This window comes from Bos indicus, chromosome 1, assembly GCF_029378745.1.
Source record: "Bos indicus isolate NIAB-ARS_2022 breed Sahiwal x Tharparkar chromosome 1, NIAB-ARS_B.indTharparkar_mat_pri_1.0, whole genome shotgun sequence".
Classification (NCBI taxonomy): Eukaryota; Metazoa; Chordata; class Mammalia; order Artiodactyla; family Bovidae; genus Bos; species Bos indicus.
Genome location: NC_091760.1, coordinates 55420352 through 55444288, shown reverse-complemented (window position 1 = coordinate 55444288; position 23937 = coordinate 55420352). Strand labels below are relative to the sequence as shown.

At 37.9% G+C, this 23937-nt stretch overlaps 1 pseudogene; it reads right to left on the bottom strand.

The window, feature by feature from the left end:
- LOC139187294 (craniofacial development protein 2 pseudogene) overlaps positions 1-22286 on the bottom strand; it is a 51926-nt pseudogene extending 29640 nt beyond the window's left edge.
- Positions 22287-23937: the final 1651 nt, after the last annotated feature.

The window sequence follows — 23937 nt, the reverse complement described above, 5'->3', positions numbered from 1 at the left end:
TCTTTGCGATTGAATTTAACTCCAGAAACTCATCTAAAAGTGGGAAAATTATCTTGCTGTTAATTTGTTGAATAACATACTGAATTTAGTCACCAGATCACATAGCATTGATGAGATTTATTATTTAATTAATTATACTTTGAGACTAGCCCAACTCAAAAATACAAAGAAAAGTGGCATTGTTATCTTCTATGTGAGAGAAGCAGCAAAAAATGCCCTGCTTTGAAGATAGGGTATCACTAGATTTGAGTAACTTTGGTGCATTAGGTCATAAACAGTGTCACTGAAGAGTTCAGCATCCAGTTTTGGATAACAGGTATATAACAGTGTTATTATGGTATGCTGTCTAATATATAAGAATAGATAGAATAGCATAAGTACCTGAACAAGTTGTGTAGATAATTGCTAAACAGATCTGAATGAACAGAGAATCCATGAAGAGGTAAATATAGTAATTTAGTCTTAAAAGCTGAAGTGTTGAACTTTTAATCCTAGGAAGGTATTTAAATAAGAATCAAAAACTGAATATGACAGATGGAATCACTCTAACATAAATCTCCAAGGTTTAAAATAATGACTCAGTTCAGTTCAGTCACTGTCGTGTCTGACTCTTTTCGACCCCATGAATCGCAGCACACCAGTTTCTCCCTGTCCATCACTAGCTCTTGGAGTTCACTCAGACTCACGTCCATCGAGTCAGTGATGCCATCCAGCCATCTCATTCTCTGTTGTCCCCTTCTCCTCTTGCCCCCAATCCCTCCCAGCATCAGAGTCTTTTCCAATGAGTCAACTCTTCGCATGAGGTGGCCAAAGTATTGGAGTTTCAGCTTTAGCATCATTCCTTCCAAAGAAATCCCAGGGCTGATCTCCTTCAGAATGGACTAGTGGGGGATCTCCTTGCAGTCCAAGGGACTCTCAAGAGTCTTCTCCAACACCACAGTTCAAAAGCATCAGTGACTAGTGCTGTTTAAAAACAAGAGAAGAAAAGAAAAGATAAATTAAAAATTTAAAAAGCCAGAAACATTTTTGTATGTTATAGGAAATAGACACTAGAAATGAATAGGCCTTTGCAATAAATAGGTTTGGATTTATATCTGAAGAATTTGAGATGCCCTACAAGCAATTAGGAATATGGGTTAACTTAAGACTCAAAACAAATAAGTGGGCAGGTCATGAGAGATTTAAAAGGTAGACCTTTTGAGAATAAGACTATGCTAAAACTTTGGGATGTCCACAGTCAGAAGCCAAGAGAAGAAAGATCCAGCAAGTTTTACAGTGATGTCAAAGAAAAGGAGGGCTAAAGTTTAGTTTTTCAAGGGACTGTGGAATAATAACCAAAAAGGAAGCAGGAATATAGCAGTGTAGAATTGTGCTTGCGTGCTCAGTAGCTCAAATGTGTCTGACTCTGCAATGCCATAGACTGTAGCCCTCCAGGCTCCTCCATCTATGGGATTCTCCAGGCAAGAATACTGCCATTTCCTTCTCCAAGGGATCTTCTCAACCCAGGGATCAAACATACATCTCCTGCATTGGCAGGCAGATTCTTTACCACTGAGCTACCAGGGAAGTACCCAAGGACTTGTCAGCAATAGAATTAAAGGACACAGAAAACTCTAAGCTAGTTATAAGTTAGCTTCTGCTGGAGACAAAAAGGTGCTCATAATCACAGTAATTTAGTGCAGTTCATATCAGCTTATAGAAATGTTTAATTAAAACAAAATGACATACAGTGTGTATGTGTGCATGTGTATATCCTTATGTACATGCACACATTATCTTACCAGAAATCTTAGGGGAAAGAAGAGACAGAAAATGAGGGAAATAACAAAAATGTGTACTTTGTTAGCTAGAATCTTTTAGAACCTAGTATGTCAGTCATCCATCCTTCTAGCCCCGATACAAATATTTGTTGGAGAAGCCTAATCAGAGAAACAGCTCACCGTAACTCAGCTGGAACGCTACTTAGAGACGAGTAAGAAGAAATGGCTGCTGCGAGGGGCGGAGAAGGGGTGCTCTCCCAGCACAGCCCCCACTTTGGCCTTGAAGACACTGCTCAGGACCTTCTTTCCTACAGCAAGGATGAAATCCTGCCCTGTCACTACTTTTGTGACTACCAACGACAAAGCGAAGCCAGAGGCTGTCCTACAGCTTCTACAGAAATACAAAGGCGATGACCCCTTGTGGAGCACTTTTCACACTTGCTGTGTACTAAACCTGGATTGTCCCCTTTCATCCATAATAATACACTGTATGGTGACTGGGATTAGAGGAGGAAATTGAGTTTAAAGAGGTTTATGTAATGTCCAAGAGAAATAGTCAAAGGCAGAGCTGAAATTCAAAACCAAGTTTTTCTGTCTTATTAAATGTCCTTTTAAAAGACTTATTTCAATGACATGAATTCCAGAGCCCCTTCCAGGCACAAGATGAAAGCAGCAGCAATAACAGGGTAACCATTTGTAAACTGCAGTGCTTAACTATCTCTTTTCCAAGTCTTTAGGTCCAGCACTTGATTAATTATGTAAGTTAACAAGTGTCATAGACTGTCATTATTTCCTAACATTTCTAAAATTCTAAAGTCCTTACAAATTACTCTTGCTTTCAGTGGGTTAAAATACCTTTTCTAAGGACAAGCCAGAATAGCTGCATAAATGTTAGAATGTATGCATCCTTTTGCGATAACACCTCCTCCACTGGGAAGTTTATATGTCATGCTGCTGCTGCTGCTAAGTCGCTTCAGTCGTGTCCGACTCTGTGCGACCCCATAGATGGCAGCCTACTAGGCTCTCCCGTCCCTGGGATTCTCCAGGCAAGAACACTGGAGTGGGTTGCCATTTCCTTCTCCTGTGCATGAAAGTGAAAAGTGAAAGGGAAGTTGCTCAGTCTTGTCTGACTCTTAGCGACCCCATGGACTGCAGCCTACCAGGCTCCTCCATCCATGGGATTTTCCAGGCAAGAGTACTGGAGTGGGGTGCCATTTCCTTCCGCAGAATATGTCATGCTAGTAGCCTGTAACTGCATTATAAATATATCGGAAAGAAAACACTTAGAGGTAACAACACTTAGATAACACCTTGGCCATCCTAGGATAAAGAAAAAACAAATGTACAAATTGCACTTTATAATTTAGAATTCTTCCCCAAATGAATTTAAAATCTCAGATTTTACAACTCTGTCTTCATAAAGCTAAGAGTAATTAGATTTCAAACATCACTATAAACAGAGACAGATTTTGTTACTGAGATACCTGAAATTTGATACTTGATAACAACAGACAAGCAATCCAGTAGCTAGCCAGACACCACTGATCAATAAGCCGAGTGTATTATAAAGCAGAAGAGTAACAGTATTAAGAGATCCAGATCAGCAATCATGAGATGCTCTATCCATCCCACTTGGGAAACCCAGTGCTCACTCAACAACCTGGCACAGGGCAGGGGTTCATGCTAAAGCAACAGGAGTATCTTTAAATAGACTATAATTAATTCAACATCCCTGAAGCTCTAACATTTTGGATGAGGGTAGTATGTTAGATGGTACTGTATGTCTTTTTTATGTACATATTTATGTATGTATTGGTTTGTTTTAAATGCTGATACATATTTGACTAACAGTAATTATTTACATAAATGTAAAGGTAAAGCAAGTTTGTCTGTGTTCAGCTGATACGGATTTAATTTATACTAATTTACAGAGTTGACGTTAAAACTTCTGGGGCTAGATACTACTCAGTCCTGAATCGGTAGGCTGAGGCTGCCATAACAGAATACCACAGACTGTGTGGTTTAAACAGAAGAAATTTATTTTCTCCCAACTCTAGAGACTTATAGGCTAGGATCGAGGTTCCAGCAAAGTTGGTTTCTGTGATACTTCTTGACTTGTAGAAGGTTGCCTTTTTACTATGTCATCACATGACCTTTCCTCTTTGTAGGTGTACTTGTGGTATCTCTTCTACTCCTTATAAGGACACTGGTCCTATTTGATTAAGGCCCCACCTTTATGATCTCAGTTAACTCTTTAAAGGCTCTATCTCCAATACGGTTACATTGGGTATTAGAGCTTAAACATATGGATTTTGAAGGAACACAATTCAGTCCCTAGGAGACATCTTCCTGTCTTTCGGTTTAAATCTCCTTTATGACTGCTTGATGCTTTAACTTTTCAGTCCAAATACAGATGGAAAAGTACTTACAGCAGCAGACACAGTGGTACAGTAAAAAATGAGAAAAAATATTTTGTTTTCTTTTTTCTCTGCAGGTTTCCCTTTTTACAACTGCATAAATTATTATAATTACTCTCCTTTTATTAGATAACCAACAAATGATTATTTACTAATTTATAATATCTATATAAAAACAATCCCTATAATTTTGAAACCTGTCCTTAGACACAGCTAGCCCTCTTTGAAAGGGAGTATGACCCTTTCCACAGAATGAAAGACTGTAAATAACATTAAACAAAGCATATGAAGATTATTAAGCTATGATGGGGTACTCTGCAATTACAAACAATTTCTCTTAATTATATGCTGCTCTGACACTCAATAGAAAATGCAGATGAACCATTTAATGCTTGTGTAAGTAAGACCAAATTTGAATATTCCCACTAAAGACACCACTGGTATCTGTTATTACCTCCTTGTTTGGGTCTTGTTGTCTTCCTCACCTTTGGCATAAACTTATTATTAGAACAGAAATACTGGCTTCAGACTTTCAACGCTGCAAAGCAGTCAAGAGGGAAAACTAGAACATCATTCAGATAATCATTTTTGAATTGTAAGCCTAACCTGACTGACATTATTAGAGTCAGGCCAATAGAGTTTTGCTCCAAGATGACTTTCTTTAATACAAAGTCCACATATGGTAACTTGTACATTCTTAATTATGAAATTAAAACATGGGAGGCATTGGCCTGATTAAGACAACTGTATAATCATGGAAAGAGACAAATCCAAATTAAGGCTAATTTTTTTTTTTCTTTAATGTCTGCCGGGGTCCAGCCCCGGCTGATCCAGGGTATTCGAAGGATAGACGGCATAGGAGACCTATTTATTTAAATATTTATCAAAGATATAAAGAGTAATAGAATAAGGATAGCTCAGTGAGGAAATTCAGTGGAGAAAAGAGGCTGAATAATTCAGCCAGAATGTAAGAGAAAGAACGACATGGTGAGACCAAGTTTCGGTGAACAAGGCCCGCACTTTATTTTCCAAAGTAGTTTTTATACCTTAAGTTGTGCATAGAGAATAATGGGGGAAGGGGTGGAGTCATGCAAGGACAGCAGTTCCTGGTCCTAATCGAAGCCAGGCTTTCAAACTTATCATATGCAAAAGTTCAGGTGATTTACATCATCTTCTGGCCAGGAGGCCTGTTAACATTTTAAGAAACTTATATTTCTCTAAAGGTGATTATTCCAAAGTCAGGCACCAGCCTCCAAAAAAGCACTGGACAAAGCTGCATTCCTATAGGGCAAAGGTGAGGTGGGCTCAATCAAGAAAAGAATTAACTCAAGGGTCCAAGGTTACAAACATTGAGGCTACTACTTACGTTTCTATAACCCATTATATCAATCAATACACTGCCAAGGACACAGTAGGTAAGGAGTATGGAGACGTAGCAGCAAACATTGGCCCAATAAGTGAAAAACCCTTCACCAATACAATTTCTAATCAATCTTTTAACTACTCAAAGGAATCTGTGTTTAGACAGTTTAGAACATCTCCTGCCTCTCACAGTTGGGAGGCTCTGAACAATCACATGTGGCCAGAAAAACCTATTCAGGCAGGCTAGAGGATTTCCAAAGGAGTTTGTAGGTTGAAACACTGTCACACCCAGGAAATATTAACTGGAGCTGTAAGCTAACTCTTTTTTCAGAGAGGTAGTGGGGGACAGCCCCCCGTAAAGTCAGAGGTGTAGGTGAAAGCACAAAGCAGAAAGTAGGCAGACTCTGGTTTTGGGTGTAAATGCTCGAGAATTTCCAGGGGGACTCCTGAGGCTTGATCCCACCTTGGCGTATGCCGAGCCTCCTTCCTCATGACCTTTGTCATGGGCGGAGTTCCTCACGCTGGCTCCCAGCAGTGATAGAATTCCAGTTGAGCTATTCCAGGTCCTGAAAGATGATGCTGTGGAAAGTGCTGCACTCAATATGCAATATGCAATATGCACTCAATATGCAATATGCCGGCTCCCGGCAAATGTCTCCTTTTAAGAGTTGCCTATAGAAAGAGTCACACCAGCATATTTTACTGGTTCTCTGCTGCCTGAAAGTCAGGACAATTTGAAAGGAAAAACAGTCTTAGGATGATTTTGTTCAAGTGCAAACACACACACACACATGCACACATATGAAAACACATACACACTCACACTTCCCTGGAGAAGAATTATTAAAATATTTGATTTTTCACTTTAATTTTACTTTATACATACATATTTAGTTTAATTCCAATATGTTGTTTTCCTTGGAGTGTTTTTTGTTTTCTTTTTTTCTCTTAGCTGGCCATACTCCTATTTTTGAAAAGTCACTAAGGGTATAGTTTTAGAAATCCACATTGGAAAATAAATACTAGTTTTATTTACAAAATCTTTTCATCAAAGTTAAACAGTAGAACTGAATCATGTTGGTATTCCAAACATATTTTTGAAGAAAGATTATATCATACATATATTCTTAGAAATATTATATAATAGAAAACAAACATGAAGGTCTCAGTTCAGTTCAGTCACTCAGTAGTGTCTGACTCTTTGCAACCTCATGAAATGCAGCAGACCAGGCTTCCCAACTTCCCATCACCAACTCCTACAGCTTGCTCAAACTCATGTCCATCCAGTCAGTGATGTCATCCAACCATCTCATACTTTGTTGTCCCTTTCTCCTCTGCCTTAAATCTTTCCCAGTATCAGGGTCTTCTCCAATTACTCAGTTCTTCACAACAGGTGGCCAAAGAATTGGAGATTCAGCTTTAGCATCAGTCTTTCCAATGAATATTCAGGACTGATTTCCTTTAGGATTGACTGGATTGATCCTTTGCAGTCCAAAGGACTCCCAAGAGTCTTCTCCAACACCACAGTTCAAAAGCATCAATTCTTTGATGCTTAGCTTTCTTTATGGTCCAACTCTCACATCCATGCATGACTACTGGAAAAACCATAGCTTTGACTAGACGGACCTTTGCCAGCAAAGTAATGTCTCTCCTTTTTAATATATTGTCTAGGTTTGCCATAGCTTTTCTTCCAAGGAGCAAAAGTCTTTTAATTTCATGACTGCAGTCACCATCTGCAGTGATTTTGGAGCTCCCTTAAATAAAGTCTCTCAGTGTTTCCATTGTGTCCCCATCTCCATGAAGTGATGGGACCAGATTCCATGACCTTAGTTTCTTGAATGTTGAGTTTTAAGACAACTTTTTCACTCCCCTCTTTCACTTTCATTAAGAAACTCTTTAGCTTCTCTTCGCTTTCTGCTATAAGGCTTGTGTCATCTGCATATCAGAAGTTATTGATATTTCTCCTGGCAATCACGAAGTTCTAGTCTTTGTTTTTCATGCGATGACATCTTTACAGATTAGGCTGACAAATTCACCTAGTGAATTTTTCCTTCTACTGCTTACTGTCAGCATAAGATTGAATGACAAATTGGTATTCATCAAATTTGAAAGATTCTGCTAATCAAAAACAAAACAAAACAAAACGCCATCAAGAAATAAACAGGTATAGAGGAAGAAAAGATAGCTCTTTCCTCCACACTTTTAAATTCTCAAATGAGATCCCTGTAACAAAAGGCAGATAAGCAAGAAAAAGCAAACACATTTGTTTAAGTTTTACATAACAAGAAACTTCATAATGAAATGAAGACTCAAAGAAACTGTTAAACATTTTCTATGCGGTCTGGGCTTCCTCACAACGTGGTGGCTGGTTCCAAGGTCAAGTGTCCAAGGAAGATCCGAGCAGAAATCTTATGCATATAATGATTTAGCTGAAGAAGTCAGTTGCATCACTTCACCATATTCTACTAATCAAGACATCTACAACAGCCCATCAGTTTCAAAGGTAGGTAATAAAGACCCTCCACCACTCGATGATGGCCAGGAAAGCCTGGTATGCTGCAGTTCTTGAAGTCACAAAGAATCAGACATGACTGAGCAACTGAACTGACCTGAACTGAACCACCTGATGAAGGTATGTCAGTCTCGAATTTGGAGAAAAGTATGTGTGTGTGCTAAATCACTTCAGTTGTGCCTGACTCTTTGAGACCCCATGAACTGTAGCCCTCCAGGCTCCTCTGTCCATGGGATTCTCCAGGCAAGAATACTGGAGTGGGTTGCCATGCCCTTCTCTAGGGTGTCTTCCTGACCCAGGGATCAAATCCATGTCTCTTAGGTATCCTGCATTGGTAGGCAGGTTCTTTACCACTATCACCACATAGGAAGCCTTGAGAAAAGTATATTGGATGAGATACATACACACACACTTATTTGAAAAAACAGTCTTCCATGGACATCACATAAATCACAAATTCCCTAGTACAAATTTTACGAAGCAATCTCTACATTAAACACATATAAGGAAAACAACTGAAAGGAAGTACAGGGCATCTAAAGAAGAACAGATAAATCAAAGACCAACTTCACTCACTTTTGGCCAGCCCTCCGAAAGCATGTAGTTGAGAATACACCATTAAATGTTAACATCTCAAAATAAAGTGCAATTTCAATCCTAGAAAAATTACATATGTTTATTAAACACTTTCATTTAAATACAGTTACTTTCTTTCAATCATAATAACTGTCATTTATTGATTATTGAGCTTTCAAAGTGATAAGAATTTTGCATGAATGCACTCATTATATTTTGTCCTTAAGACTCTATGACATAGGCTTATTTTAATCCCCATCTTATGGGTGAGAAAAGCAAGCCTAAAAAGGTTGAGTGATTTCTCCAAGCTCATATAGCTTGTTAATTAAAGGCTGGGATCTTGACCTTTAAGTATACTGTAACTATTCCACTTTCCATGTTTTCTTTTTAACTCTAATTTTTCTTATGCACATGGTTAAGTTGAAAAGGCCCCATAGAAGAACGTATATTTGTATCCTAATAGCACATATGTCATAAACTCCAGTATCTATAAATTTGGCCATAAGTAAACCTGAGCTCAGCTTTTGTCTCTATCCACCTTCCACTTAAAGTTTCTGAGGAAAAGGGGATGAAACAAACATAAGACAGAAAATGAAAACCTAAAAACTCCTCAGGCAAAGTATTAAATCTAGGAAGAAAGGGAAACCTCTGGCTGTCCAGTGGTTAAGACTCCATGCTTAGAAGGCAATCCCTGGCTGGGGAACTAAGATTCCACATGTTACATGGCCAATAAATGAATACATAATGAAACTACTATTGCAGAAATATAAGCTCAATATAAAAAAATCATTCCCAAAGCAACAAAGATAAATTTTCATTTTAATAAATTACATATATATATATAATAATATAAAGTCACTGGAAAAATATGGAAAAAATTTATAAGACCCTTTGGAGGAGATTTTAAAACATTATTGAGTAACATTAAGAATTAAATAAACAAAAAGTAGATGGGTAAGAATATTCAATATCATAACCATGTCATTCACCTAACATTGGCCCACAGAGATAATTCAATTCCCACCAAGATACCAATAGAGTTTGAAACATATCTGTAAAATTTTATTTTAAAACTTGTGTGGGAAAACAAAGACTAGAAATATTTAAGATACTAAAATTCTTCAAAAAAATTAAAGATGCATCAAACTTCCCTATTAATTTTTGTTTTGGTTATTAACTGCCTTGTAGAAAACTATCCCAAATTTCAGTGGCTTAAACAACATTTATCTATTAATATTAATCTCTTGATTCCATGAATTATGAATTTGGACAGGGCCTAGCTTGTGTATCAGTAAAAGTTCAATCAAAGAAGCAAAACCAGTAGGGTTTATTCCAAAGACTTATTTATTTCAAGGAACTGGCCTACATAATTGTGGGGGCTATCTAAGTAAGTCTGAATGGCAGAACATCAGGAACAGAAGATTATATTGAGGCCTAAATTCCATAGAAATAGGCAGAACTGCTGTCCAAAGGTGAAATTTCTTCTCTTCCTTACACAACATTCAAGCCTGCTTTTAAGGCCATCCAAAAGGCTTCCCTGGTGGCTCATATAGTAAGGAATCTGTTTGCAATGTGGGAGACCTGGGTTCAATCCTTGGTTGGGAAGATCCCCAGAAGACAGGAATGGCAACCCACTGCAGTATTCTTGCCTGGAGAATTCCATACAGAGGAGCCAGCCGAGCTCTAGTCCATGGCATTGCAAAGAGTCAGACATGACTAAGTGACTAACATACACAACCAATTTAATTAGGTCCAGCGAAATAACTGGAAATACCTATCCTCATTTAAAGTCAACTGAATAGGGGCCTTTGTTGTATCTGCCAAACCCTTCCATAGCAACCCCTAGAATAGTACTTGACCTAACAAAAACATAAAGTTGACACATCAGGATGGCATCACAGCTAGGTTTTCTTTCTTGATTCCATGTGGAGTCTGTTGGGTTCATTCATTGGTACTCAGCTCAATGCTCATTGGTCTGGAGTGCCCAAGACAACTTCACTGGAATGCCTGCGACCTTGGAAAGAATAGCCAGTAGACTGAATTAAGCTGGCCCCTCTCCCTCTCCATGCAGTCATAAAGGTCTCACCATGTGGCATCTCCAGCAGGCAAGTAGGCATCTTACTTGGTGGCACAGAGATTCCTAGAGCCTGACTGGAAACTACTAGATATCTAAAAAGTCGAGATCTGGAGTCATACTCCACTGGTCAAAGCAATCACAGGGCAGCACAACTTCTAGTAGAGGGGAACAGATTCTACTGTCTGATGGGAAATGTGTCAAAACTTTTCTGCCATTTTTAATCATCCACAAACATCCAGACATTTTAAAACAGTAGTAGTAAAGAGAATGTGGTATGGGCATAGGGACAGAAAATGAGTAAAGGAAAAGAAAAAGGCCAGAAACAGACTTGCATGGACATGAAATTTGAAATAAAGTAGATGGCACTGAGGATCATTAGACAAGAGATGCACTAAACAATAAACAGCTCTGGATAATGATGTGAAAAACTGTAACTGAATCTCTACTTCAAACCACACATAAAAATCAATTCCACTTGGATTAAAGACTTAAAGGTGAAACAAAAAACTTTCAAATTTTTAGAACAAGTATAAGATGAAGGTATTTTTATAAACTTTGGGTAAAAAAGAATTTTTCACCTAAATCATTCAGTTCAGTTCAGTCACTCAGTCGTGTCCAACTCTTTGTGACGCATGGACTGCGGCACACCAGGCCTCCCTGTCCATCACAAACTCCCAGAGTTTACTCAGTCTCATGTCCATTGAGTCAGTGATGACATCCAACCATCTCATCCTCTGTCATCCCCTTCTCCTTGTGCCTTCAATCTTTCCCAGCATCAGGGTCTTTTCCAAGGAGTCAGTTCTTCGAATCAGGTGGCCAAAGCATTGGAGTTTCAGCCTCAGCGTCAGTCCTTCCAGTGAATATTCAGGACTGATCTCCTTTAGGATGGACTGGTTGGATCTCCTTGCTGGCCAAGAGACTCTCAAGAGTCTTCTCCAATACCACAGTTCAAAAGCATCAATTCTTTGATGCTCAGCCTTCTTTATGGTCCAACTCTCACATCCATACATGACCAATGGAAAAACCATAGCTTTGACTAGTGGACCTTTGTTGGCAAAGTAATGTCTCTGTTTTCTAATATGCTGTCTAGGTTGGTCATAACTTTCCTTCCAAGGAGTAAGCTTCTTTTAATTTCATGACTGCAATCACCATCTACAGCAATTTTGGAGCCCCCCAAAATAAAGTCTCTCACTGTTTCCATTGTTTCCCCATCTATTTGCCATGAAGTGATGGGACCAGATGCCATCTTGGTTTTCTGAATGTTGAGTTTTAAGCAAACATTTTCACTCTCCTCTTTCACTTTCATCAAGAGGCTCTTTAGTTCTTCTTCACTTTCTACCATAAGGGTGGTGTCATTCGCGTACCTGAAGTTATTGATATTTCTCCCAATAATCTTGATTCCAGCTTGTGCTTCATCCATCCCAGAATTTCGCATGATATACTCTTTATATAAGTTAAATAAGCAGGGTGACATATACAGCCTTGATGTACTCCTTTCACAATTTGGGAAAGTCTGTTGTTCCATGTCCAGTTCTAACTGTTGCTTCTTGACCTGCATACAGATTTCTCAAAAGGCAAATACAAAGCTCTAATCATAGAAGAAAATAATCAATTAGACTGCATTTAACTGAGAACTTGTGTTCATCAAAACATTCCATAAAGAATGTGAAAATATTAGCCAAAAACTGGAAGATATTTGCAACATGTTCAACAAATAAATCATTAAAATTTAGAATATATTTTAAGTCTCTACAAAATAGTAACAAAGGCAAACAATCCAGAAGGGCAAAAAGGTATGCATTAGCACTGCACAGAAGAGGAATCATGAGTTGGCAGTAAACAGAAGGACAGATGGGCTTCCGAGGTGAATCTAGTGGTAAAGAACCCACCTGTCAATGTAGGTGATGTAAGAGGCACAGGTTTGATCCCCAGGTGGGGAAGATTCCCCAGAGGAGGGCAAAGATCACCTGGAGGAGGGCATGGCAACCCATTCCAGTGCTCTTCCTGGAGAATCCCACAGACAGAGTAGTCGTGGGCTATAATCCATGGGGTTGCAGAGAGTCAGACACAACTGAAGCGATTTAGCACACAAGCATAAAGATAAATGTACAGCTTCATTAGTAAGTTAGTAATCACTGAAGTGCTATTTAACACCAAAGTGTAATGTAATTTTACATCTACTAGATTTGCTACGGAGAAGGCAATGGCACCCCACTCCAGTACTCTTGCCTGGAAAATCCCATGGATGGAGGAGCCTGGTAGGCTGCAGTCTATGGGGTCGCTAGGAGTTGGACACAACTGAGCGACTTCACTTTCACTTTTCACTTTCATGCATTGGAGAAGGAAATGGCAACCCACTCCAGTGTTCTTGCCTGGAGAATCCCAGGGACGGGGGAGCATGGTGGGCTGCCATCTATGGGGTCGCATAGAGTCGGACACGACTGAAGCGACTTAGCAGCGGCAGCAGCAGCAGCAGCAGCAAATTTCCTAAAGTTAGTAAATCTGGAAATAAGTAAATCTAGTAAAGATGTGGAGAAAATGAAAATCCCCATACCCTCTAGCTGTAGTGTCAATGTGAACAATTATTTGGATAAACAATTTAGCAGTTATTTTGTAAATACAAAAAGAAGGATATCCCATGACTGAGCAATCTATTCACAGGTAGTAGTATAGGCCAGAAGTCTTCCAATTGTGCATGTGTAACCCTGGGTACATGAGTTCCCTACAGACACAGATACATTTAAAGGAATAAATTGTTAGATTCCCATCTTCCCTGTGAAATGTATATATTTTGAAGTGATCTGAGAACATGCCTTTATTAGCAGTTAGACATTTCATGAGAATTATTTTTCACCTCTTTTCACAAAATCATCCTTTCTTACACTTAAAAAAAAAAAAAGTAGCTCTCACTCATCTTTGATTTCATAATACATTATCCTAAACAGTATAAACTCCAAGGAAAGCAAATTATTGGAACAATTAAAATTACTGGTGACAGAGAATATTCTTTTAATGATGGGAGCATCCACAATGACTTTTTTGATCGCATGGGTTTGCATTTTTCCCAGTCTTGTATATAAATGTGTTTCTATCAAGGACAAAGTGGATATTAGAAATAATACCCACCTCCCACCACACACACACACACACACTATATATTAGGTGGCAGTGAATATATATATATATATATATATATATATAGTGCAGAGTGAGAATAGGGTGTCTAATGACTACTTTCACTCAACAGCCTCACCTTCCCATGCCCTACAACTGTGGGAAAAGGTATTATACCTTTGATCATGATACTATACCTTGATCATGAAAGGAAAGCAAAAAAGGGTGAGGGTAAGAAATGTCAAAGACAACAACAAACAAGAGACAAGGTTACATGTCTTATCACTCTATTTATCAAATAACTAGAATATACAGAACGTTTGAAAATGCACCCTAGAATTAAAACAGTGTGCTTCAGATTGCATGCCCTGACTTTGTCTGAAAATGTTTCTGGATTGGATATTTTACATGATTTCAAATTTTTTAAATGAAAATGTTTATGTTATTTCTGACATCTCAACACAAATCTTTGAGAAAATGGAACATATATTGGAGATTAAAAATGTTTTGTATCTTCTTGAACATCTATTATTCATAGGAGAAACATTTCCCAGCATTTTACCAAGAAAAAATATTATCAGACACTTTAAAAACATATTTTCTTTTGACTCAGTAATAAATATCCTTTCTGGCACTTATCAACCACTTTTCTGCTTGCTGAGTCCTTCCTATGGGAATAGAAAATTCTACTATGCACATGTATACTTAGCAATGATTACTCCAATACTTTGTATAAACTCTACACTTACTGGTGGCCTAGTATTTTCTCTTATCATGAATTTCCACTGAATTTGTCTCATTTCAGTAGTCAGTGACAGTCACCCTAGAACCAGAAACAAGTACAAATTAATAGTATTTAATTTGTATTAACTTAAATACATCTAAATACATTTTCAAATAAAGTTTTACTTTAAGTTCAATAATTTTTTTCCAAAATGGTTTTAACCAACTGTGTACTAATAACAATTGTTATAGCTAAATCCAGATAATAATTAACACTTAATGGTCTTCAAGGCAAAAAAAATTTTTTTTAAATCAAGTTTATATATGTAACTTTTATTTTAAAGTATAGCAGGGTGACTAATAAAAAGAATGTAACTGCAAATATATATTGCATTAGGATAAAATTCTGTGGAAGTAGTGAAATGAAATAATGACTCCAGGAGGAAAGAACATTAAATTTTTGACTTTTAAAAAAGACCTTTCCATCTGCATTTTTATATAAATGATAATGAGTTTAAAAAGTACAATGGTATTTGTATTCCATTGGATCTATTTTTTAAAAGAATATTACAGTGTTACTTTAAAAAGTAAAATTAAAAATATACCAGAAATTACATCACTTCAACTGTTGATTTTTTAAAAATTAGGTGCCAAGTTAAAAATGTATGAAGTCACACAAGTTTTCAAAATTCTGTTGTAGGATATGTGAACAAAATTTTGACTATATATAAATATATATTTATGTGTATATAGATCTTCTTGATCCAGGGATCAAATCCAGGTCTCCTGCACTGTAGGCAGATTCTTTACCATCTGAGCCAGCAGAGAAGCCCCATAATATACAATATACAAATATATATATAAGAGGAAACCTTTTGCATAGGTACGTTTAGGAATCACATACAATATTTTTTGTTCTTTTTTCTTCTCAACAGTGACAAACATTTATTGAGTGTTCATTACATCAGGTAACTTTCTGGGCTAAAAAAAAAAAAAATCAATATACAAACATCACTGTCCAGGCCAGGCGCAGTTTATACTTTAGAAGCATATTTATAGCAACATGGTAATACAAAAAAACAAATTAAACAAAGAAAAGAAACCAACGATAACCAAATCAAGCGTACATACAAAGAAGAAAGGATGATCACTGTGTTAACGTTAAACAGTGGTAAAAATAAATATACTTAACTATAGGCAACAGTTTAAGTCAAAAATATTACTTGTAGTATGACAGAATTTTTACAAAGTTCAAAAATCTTATAATAAAACAAACATTTGAAAACATTAACATGTGATAAAATTATCATTATGTGGCTTATAATATGTGGTGAAAAGACATAATTCTTACCCATATGGGACTGTCACAAGAATGGATTAATTAACAATGAAAACAATAGCTTCCAACATTAGAAATCAAGTTCTGGCCCTGAAGTTCTTTAGATCCAGTGACAGATTCAGAGGTGTTTATTTTCATGCCCCATTTTCTAAATATATCAGCTATTATATAAAAAGTGGATAAAGGCAGAAATTAACGTGGTTGAGTTTCTTTACAATTCTTTGCAACTATTCAGAAACTGAGAGACAAAGTAGGTTTACAGCCATCAAAGAGGCATTGTATCATTTCTCTCTAATGTCAAGCACTGCTCCCCATGACTCACATCAATCTGTTTCCTCATTCTGCCAGCTGTTCACACAACCACTCTCTTATTTGACATTAACTGATTGATCACTGTTTGCTGGACACCAGACCAATTATTAAAGAAAACATTTTTCTACACTATTCAAGACCAAGGAATCTGTCTGATACACAAATGCCTTTTTCGTACCATCCCATAGAACTATTTAGTGTCAAGATCATCTACATTTTGCCTTTATCTTAATAAAACAAACTGATAGGGATAATTTAAATAAAAAACAAGGTTTTAATTACCTATCACTAAAAAATTCACTCTAAGTCATTGAGGGACTGCTACTCCTTGTGACAAAGACCCTTTCTATTAATCTGTCTAATTGTCACCAGTAGCCTGATATATTGTTGTTTAGTCACTAAGTTGTGTCCTTTTCTTTGAGACCTCATGGACTGCAGCACGCCAGGTTCCTCTATCCATTGGATTTCCCAGGCAAGAAAAATTGAGTGGGTTGCCATTTCCTTCACCAGGGGTCTTCCCAACCCTGGGACTGAACTCGTTTCTCCTGCATTGCTTCCCTGATGGCTCAGTTAGTAAAGAATCCACCTGCAATGCAGGAGACTCCGGTTACATTCCTGGGCTGGGAAAATCCACTGGAAAAGGAATAGGCTACCCACTCCAGTTTTCTTGGGCTTCCCTCTGGCTCAGCTGGTAAAGAATCCGCCTGCAATGCAGAAAACCTGGGTTCCATCCCTGGTTTGGGAAGATCTCCTGGAGAAGAGAAAGGTTACCCACTCCAGTATTCTGGCCTGGAGAATTCGACGGACTGTATAGTCCATGGGGTCAGAAAGATTCGTACAGGACTGAGCAACTTTCACTTCACTTCACTCCTGTATTGCAAGTGGATTCGTTACCACTGAACCACCAGGGAAGCACAGGCCTGATATATGGCCTGAGCTATACATTACTTGTATGCCCCACCTCATTCCAAAACATATTTGAAATTCAGCAATTATTGAATAAACGATGAGACATAGAATTGAGCACTATTCCTCTCTGCCAGCTGGCATACAAATACCTTTTCACCAGCATATGCAGCATTTTGATTAGCGAAAGGATGCTCGTTAAACAGATATTTTTACTATTAAAATAGTTATTTTAGCAAAAAGAGACTTGTCTTTTTTTTTTTTTTTTTTTTTACATTTAAGGGTTTCATATTTGCTACAGAAAATTATAAAGGCAAAAAAGAAAAACCATGTACTTTAATTTCAGATTTTCAATAATAGTCATAATTTTAAATATTTTGTCTCCTACAGATTCATGTTTACTCATATGCAAATATGTGTTAATATGGGAATGTTAAAACCTATGCTCTACAGCTTCCTTACCACTTCTTCCTTCTCCTTTTCCTTCCCTGATTCAGCATTATCCAGAATATTCTCAACAGAATTTAGACTCATTCCATAGGAGCCATGTTTTTGTATTTAGACATTTTATAATGTATACATTTATTTGTGTACAGTAAAATTACTAACATTTTCAGTACAGCAATGTAGAGAACATGAGAGAAGCTGAGTTTTAGATTTGGAAAAGATGCAGTATTTAGAGTTTAGAGTGTTCATTAATTGAGACCATTTTCCCGTTATCAACAATATTATCTAGTTTCTTGTGATAAAGCGTCTCTTTATTCCAGCAATTACCACTTATCTGAGACAATATTCTTGAAAAAAACAAAAAATAAAAATCAATTGCAAATTTCCTGGTATTACAGTGTCTCAATCACTCCATTAATAACAGTATAAAGATATATGGTAAAAACAGAAGCTAAATGGCCATCCTTCATTATCCATCACAACAGAAACTCTAGGATGATCCTAATCAATGAGTTTTCTGAGTTAATTCCCATGTACAAATAGTATTCCAAGCTTAGTCCTTCTAATATAAACTATATGCTTTCCTGTTTTTATGTTGCTGTTGTTGCTGAATCACTAAGTGCTTCCTGACTATTATTAGACACCATGGACTGTAGCCCAGCAGGCTCCTTTTGTCCACAGGATTACCCAGGCAAGAATATTGGAGTGGGTTGCCATTTCCTTCTCCAGGGGATCTTCCTGACACAAGGTTCAAATTCCCGTCCTCTGCACTGGTAAGGCATCAGGGAAGCCCACTTTCTTGTTACATTTTCTTATGAATAGTACTTACATATTTCTACACAGAAAATGGAGAAAGAGTCCAGTATCTCAGTTATCAATTGGAGTTAGAATATCCTGCCTGTGATAGAATTTAAGAATAAAAGAATGGCAATAAGAAGTAGAACAGGAAAGAGGAGAGAGAAAGAGAGAAAGAGACAGAGACTGAGAGAGATGGATATTTTATTAGCTTTAGTTAAGTTCAGTTCAGTCTCTCAGTCGTGTCCGACTCTTTGCCACCCTATGGACATCAGCACACCAGACCTCCCTGTCCATCACAAATTCCCGGAGTTTACTCAAACTCACGTCCATCAAGTTGGTAATGCCATCCAACCACCTCATCCTCTGTCGTCCCCTTCTCCTCCTGCCTTCATCCAGCATCAGGGTCTTTTCAAATGAGTCAGCTCTTCACGTCAGGTGGCTAAAGTATTTTTGTTTCAGCTTCAACATCAGTCCTTCCAATGAACATTCAGGACTGATTTCCTCTAGGATGAACTGGTTGGATCTCCTTGCAGTCCGAGGGAATCTCCAGAGTCTTCTCCAACACCACAGTTCAAAAGCATCAGTTTTTCGGTGCTCAGCTTTCTTTATAGACCAACTCTCACATGCATACATGACTACTGGAAAACCATAGCCTTGACTAGATGGACCTTTGTTGGCAAAATTATGTCTCTGCTTTTTAATATGCTGTCTAGGTTGATCACCTGATGTGAAGAGTTGACTCATTGGAAAAGACCCTAAAGCTGGGAAGGATTAGGGGCAGGAGGAGATGGGGACCACGGAGGATGAGATGGCTGGATGGCATCACCGACTCAATGGACATGGGTTTGGATACATCGGGGTGTTGGTGATGGACAGAGAGGCCTGGCGTGCTGCAATTCATGGGGTTGCAAAGAGTCAGACACGACTGAGAGACTGAAGTGAACTGAAGTAGGTTAATCATAACTTTCCTTCCAAGGAGTAAGTGTCTTTTAATTTCATGGCTGCAGTCACCATCTTCAGTGATTTTGGAGTCCTCCCAAAAATAAAGTCAGCCGCTGTTTCCACTGTTTCCCCATCTATTTCCCATGAAGTAATGGGACTGGATGCCATGATCTTCGTTTTCTGAATGTTGAGCTTTAAGCCAACTTTTTCACTCTCCTCTTTCACTTTCATCAAGAGGCTCTTTAGTTCTTCACTTTCTGCCATAAGGGTGGTGTCATCTGCATATCTGAGGTTATTGATATTTCTTCAGGCAATTGATTACAGCTTGTGCTTCTTCCAGCCCAGTGTCTCTCATGATGTACTCTGCATATAAGTTAAATAAGCAGGGTGACAATATACAGCCTTGACGTTCACCTTTTCCTATTTGGAACCAGTCTGTTGTTCCATGTCCAGTTCTAACTGTTGCTTCCTGACCTGCATACAGATTTCTCAAGAGGAAGTTCAGGTGGTCTGGGATTCCCATCTTGTAAAGAATTTTCCACAGTTTATAGTGATCCACACATCAAAGGCTTTGGCAAAGTCAATAAAGCAGAAATAGATGTTTTTCTGGAACTCTCTTGCTTTTTTGATGATCTAGCAGATGCTGACAATTTGATCTCTGGTTCCTTGGCCTTTTCTAAAACTATCTTGAACATCTGGAATTTCACAGTTCACGTATTGTTGAAGCCTGGCTTGGAGAATTTTGAGTATTACTTTACTAGCATGTGAGATGAGTGCAATTGTGCAGTAGTTTGAACATTCCTTGGCATTGCCTTCCTTTGGGATTGGAATGAAAACTGACTTTTTCTAATCCTGTGGCTACTGCTGAGTTTCCAAATTTGCTGACATATTGAGTGCAGCACTTTCACAACATTATCTTATAGGATTTTAAATAACTCAACTGGAATTCCATAACTTCCCCTAGCTTTGTTCGTAGTGATGCTTCCTAAGGCCCACTTGACTTCACATTCCAGGATGTCTGGCTCTAGGTGAGTGATCACACCATCATGATTATCTGGGTTGTGAAGCTTTTTTTTGTACACTTCTACTGTGTATTCTTGCCACATATTCTTAATATCTTCTGCTTCTCTTAGGTCCATACCATTTCTGTCCTTTATTGAGCACATCTTTGCATGAAATATTCCTTTGATATCTCTAATTTTCTTGAAAATATCTCTAGTCTTTCCTATTCTATTGTCTTCTTCTATTTCTTTGCGCTGATCACTGAGGAAGGCTTTCTTAACTCTCCTTGCTATTCTTTGGAACTCTGCATTCAAATGGGTATGTCTTTCCTTTTCTCCTTTGCTTTTTGTGTCTCTTCTTTTCATACCTATTTGTAAGGCCTCTTCACTCAGCCATTTTGCTTTTTTGCATTTCTTTCTCTTGGGGATGGTCTTGATCCCTGTCTCCTCTACAATGTCATGAACTCCATCCGTAGTTCATCAGGCACTCTGTCTATCAGATCTAGTCCCTTCTATCTATTTACACTTCCACTGTATAATTGTAAGGGATTTGCTTTAGGTCATACCTGAATGGTCCAGTGGTTTTCCCTACTTTCTTCAATTTAAGTCTGAGTTTGGCAATAAGGAGTTCATGATATGAGCCACAGTCAGCTCCCAAGGCAATGCCAAGGAATGTTCAAACTACCACACAATTGCACTCATCTCACATGCTGGTAAAGTAATGCTCAAAATTCTCCAAGCCAGGCTCAACAATACATGAACCATGAACTTCCAAATGTTCAAGCTGGTTTTAGAAAAGACAGAGGAACCAGAGATCAGATTGTCAACATCTGCTGGATCATTAAAAAAGCAAGAGAGTTCCAGAAAAACATCTATTTCTGATTTATTGACTTTGCCAAAGGCTTTGACTGTGTAGATCACTATAAACTGTGGAAAAGTCTTCAAGAGATAGAAATCCCAGACCACTTGACCTTCCCCTTGTTTTTGCTGACTGTATAGAGCTTTTCCATCTTTGGCTGCAAAGAATATAATCAATCTTATTTCAGTGTTGACCATCTGGTGATGTCCTTGTGTAGAGTCTTCACCTGTGTTGTTGGAAGTGAGTGTTTGCTATGACCAGTGTATTCCTATGGCAAAACTCTATTAGCCTTTGCTTCAAGTACTTCAAGGCCAAATTTGCCTGTTACTCCAGATGTTCCTTGACTTTGTAGTTTTGCATTCCAGTCCCCTATAATGAAAAGGACATATTTGGGGTGTTAGCTCTAGAAAGTCTTGTAGGTCTTCATAGAACTGTTTAACTTCAGCTTCTTCAGCATTACCCATCAGGGCATAGACTTGGATTACCATGATACTGAATGATTTGCCTTGGAAACAAACAGAAATCATTCTGTCATTTTTGAGATTGCATCCAAGTACTGCATTTTGGACTCTTTTGTTGGCTATGATGGCTACTCCATTTATTCTAAGGAATTCTTGTTCACAGTAGTTGATATAATGGTCATCTGAGTTAAATTCACCCATTCCAGTTCATTTTAGTTTGCTGATTCCTAAAATGTCTACATTCACTGTTGCCGTCTCCTGTTTGCTGCTGCTAAGTCACTTCAGTCGTGTCCGACTCTGCGCGACCCCATAGATGGCAGCTCACCAGGTTCCCCCGTCCCTGGGATTCTCCAGGCAAGAACACTGGAGTAGGTTGCCATTTCCTTTTCCAATGCATGAAAGTGAAAAGTGAAAGTGAAGTCGCTTAGTCATGTCTGACCCTCAGCGACCCCATGGACTGCAGCCTACCAGGCTCCTCCGTCCATAGGGTTTTCCAGGCAAGAGTACTGGAGTGGGGTGCCATTGCCTTCTCTGCATCTCCTGTTTGACCAATTCCAATTTGCCTTGATTCATGGACCTAACATTCCAGGTTCCTTTGCAATATTGCTCTTAAAGCATTGGACCTTGCTTTCATCACCAGTCACATCCACAATTGGGCATTGTTTTTGCTTTGGCTCCATCCCTTCATTCTTTCTGAAGTTATTTCTCCACTGATCTCCAGTAGAATATTTGGCACCTATGAGCTTATTATATATATATATATATATATATATATATATATATATATTAAGCGCTCTGTTCTTGTGGCTAAAATATATTACTTTTACAAGCAACTCCGCAGCTTCTTAAAGACAATATTTTTGCTGAGAACACAGAAGAAAACAATACAAAAACAAATGAGATCACCAACAAATAAGGAATATTATTTAGTTTTCCTTCTTTGTTTTGTTTTGATTTGGCAGGGTGGCAGAAAGTGCAGTGAAAGGCAGGAAACGACTGATGTTAAAAAACTTCAATGGGTCAATATTAACAGATTTTTATATCTGATTTCTATACCTTAACTAAGCTAATACAAACTAATGCAGTACACATAAAAAAAGAATAAATGAGAAAATTGTTTGATGCCTCTTCTCTGAATAGAATAAAGACTTCTGGAGTTTCACTGGACTTGCTACTTTGTTTTGTTGTGTGCAAGGTTCTTTATCTCTGTCCTTAAATGAGTTTGGGTAACAAACTAGAAGAAAATTACTAAAAAGGTGCCAGATAACCACAACCTAATAATACTCACAAGACCTTGACTGTTTCCTGAAGCAGGAAATGACAACCCACTTCAGTATTCTTGCCTGGAGAATCCCCTGAACAGAAGAGCCTGGTGGGTTTCAGTCCAAGGGGTCGCAAAGAGTTGGACACGACTGAGCAACTAAACAACTTGGATGTTTGGGATGGAGAATTAAGACATATGCCACCCATAGTCAAGTGGCTAGAGGGGAAATTTCCACTGCTTTGTGTATCAGGAATGCACTCTCAGTAATTAACTGAACCAGAAATCTTTATTACTAGGCAATTTTGTGTTTTCATAGTTCAGGAATAAATGATTCTGTAAGATAATCCTAAATACAATAAACATATTTCAAAAAAAACTAAGATCATCAAAGAAAGATTACAGTTACTTCTAATAGTTACATATTTAAGAATATGAGATCTAATACAGTGAGTCATCAGCACTTACTGTTGAATACTACAATGATCCATTTACCCCAAAATAGACCATTTTAAGAAAAGAGATTCTTAATTTCTTGGGACCAGGGATCCCTTCTTATTTTGTGTCCAATTGCTAATCAGGTAGGACAACTCTGACAAGTTTTTACTTAGCTAATATTAGACACTCAGTCCTTAATTCATAATTGTCAGGGAATGGACTATTGTGAACCATCAAGTTTTAACCTATTTCCAATAGCAACATACTTTGAATGAGAAAAACAAAAGAAAGCTATATACTCACATCAAAATAGAAACCAAGAAAATATAGCTAAAAAAAGAGAAGAAAGGAAAAAATACAAACTAGAACGTCAATTACAGAGTACTGGTGTCATGAGTGATTTTACTTCTATTTTCCAAGTAACGAATAGTTTCATCTATTTTTTTTTTTTAATTAATATTATCCAGCCTGTCTCCTTTAGGCCACCAGGCTCCTCTGTCCACAGGGTTTCTCAGGCAAGAATACTGGAGTGGGTTGCCACTTCCTTCTCCAGGGGATCTTCTCAATATAGGGATCAAAACCCACATCTCCTGCATTAGCAGTCAGATTCTTTATGATTGAGGCACTATCAG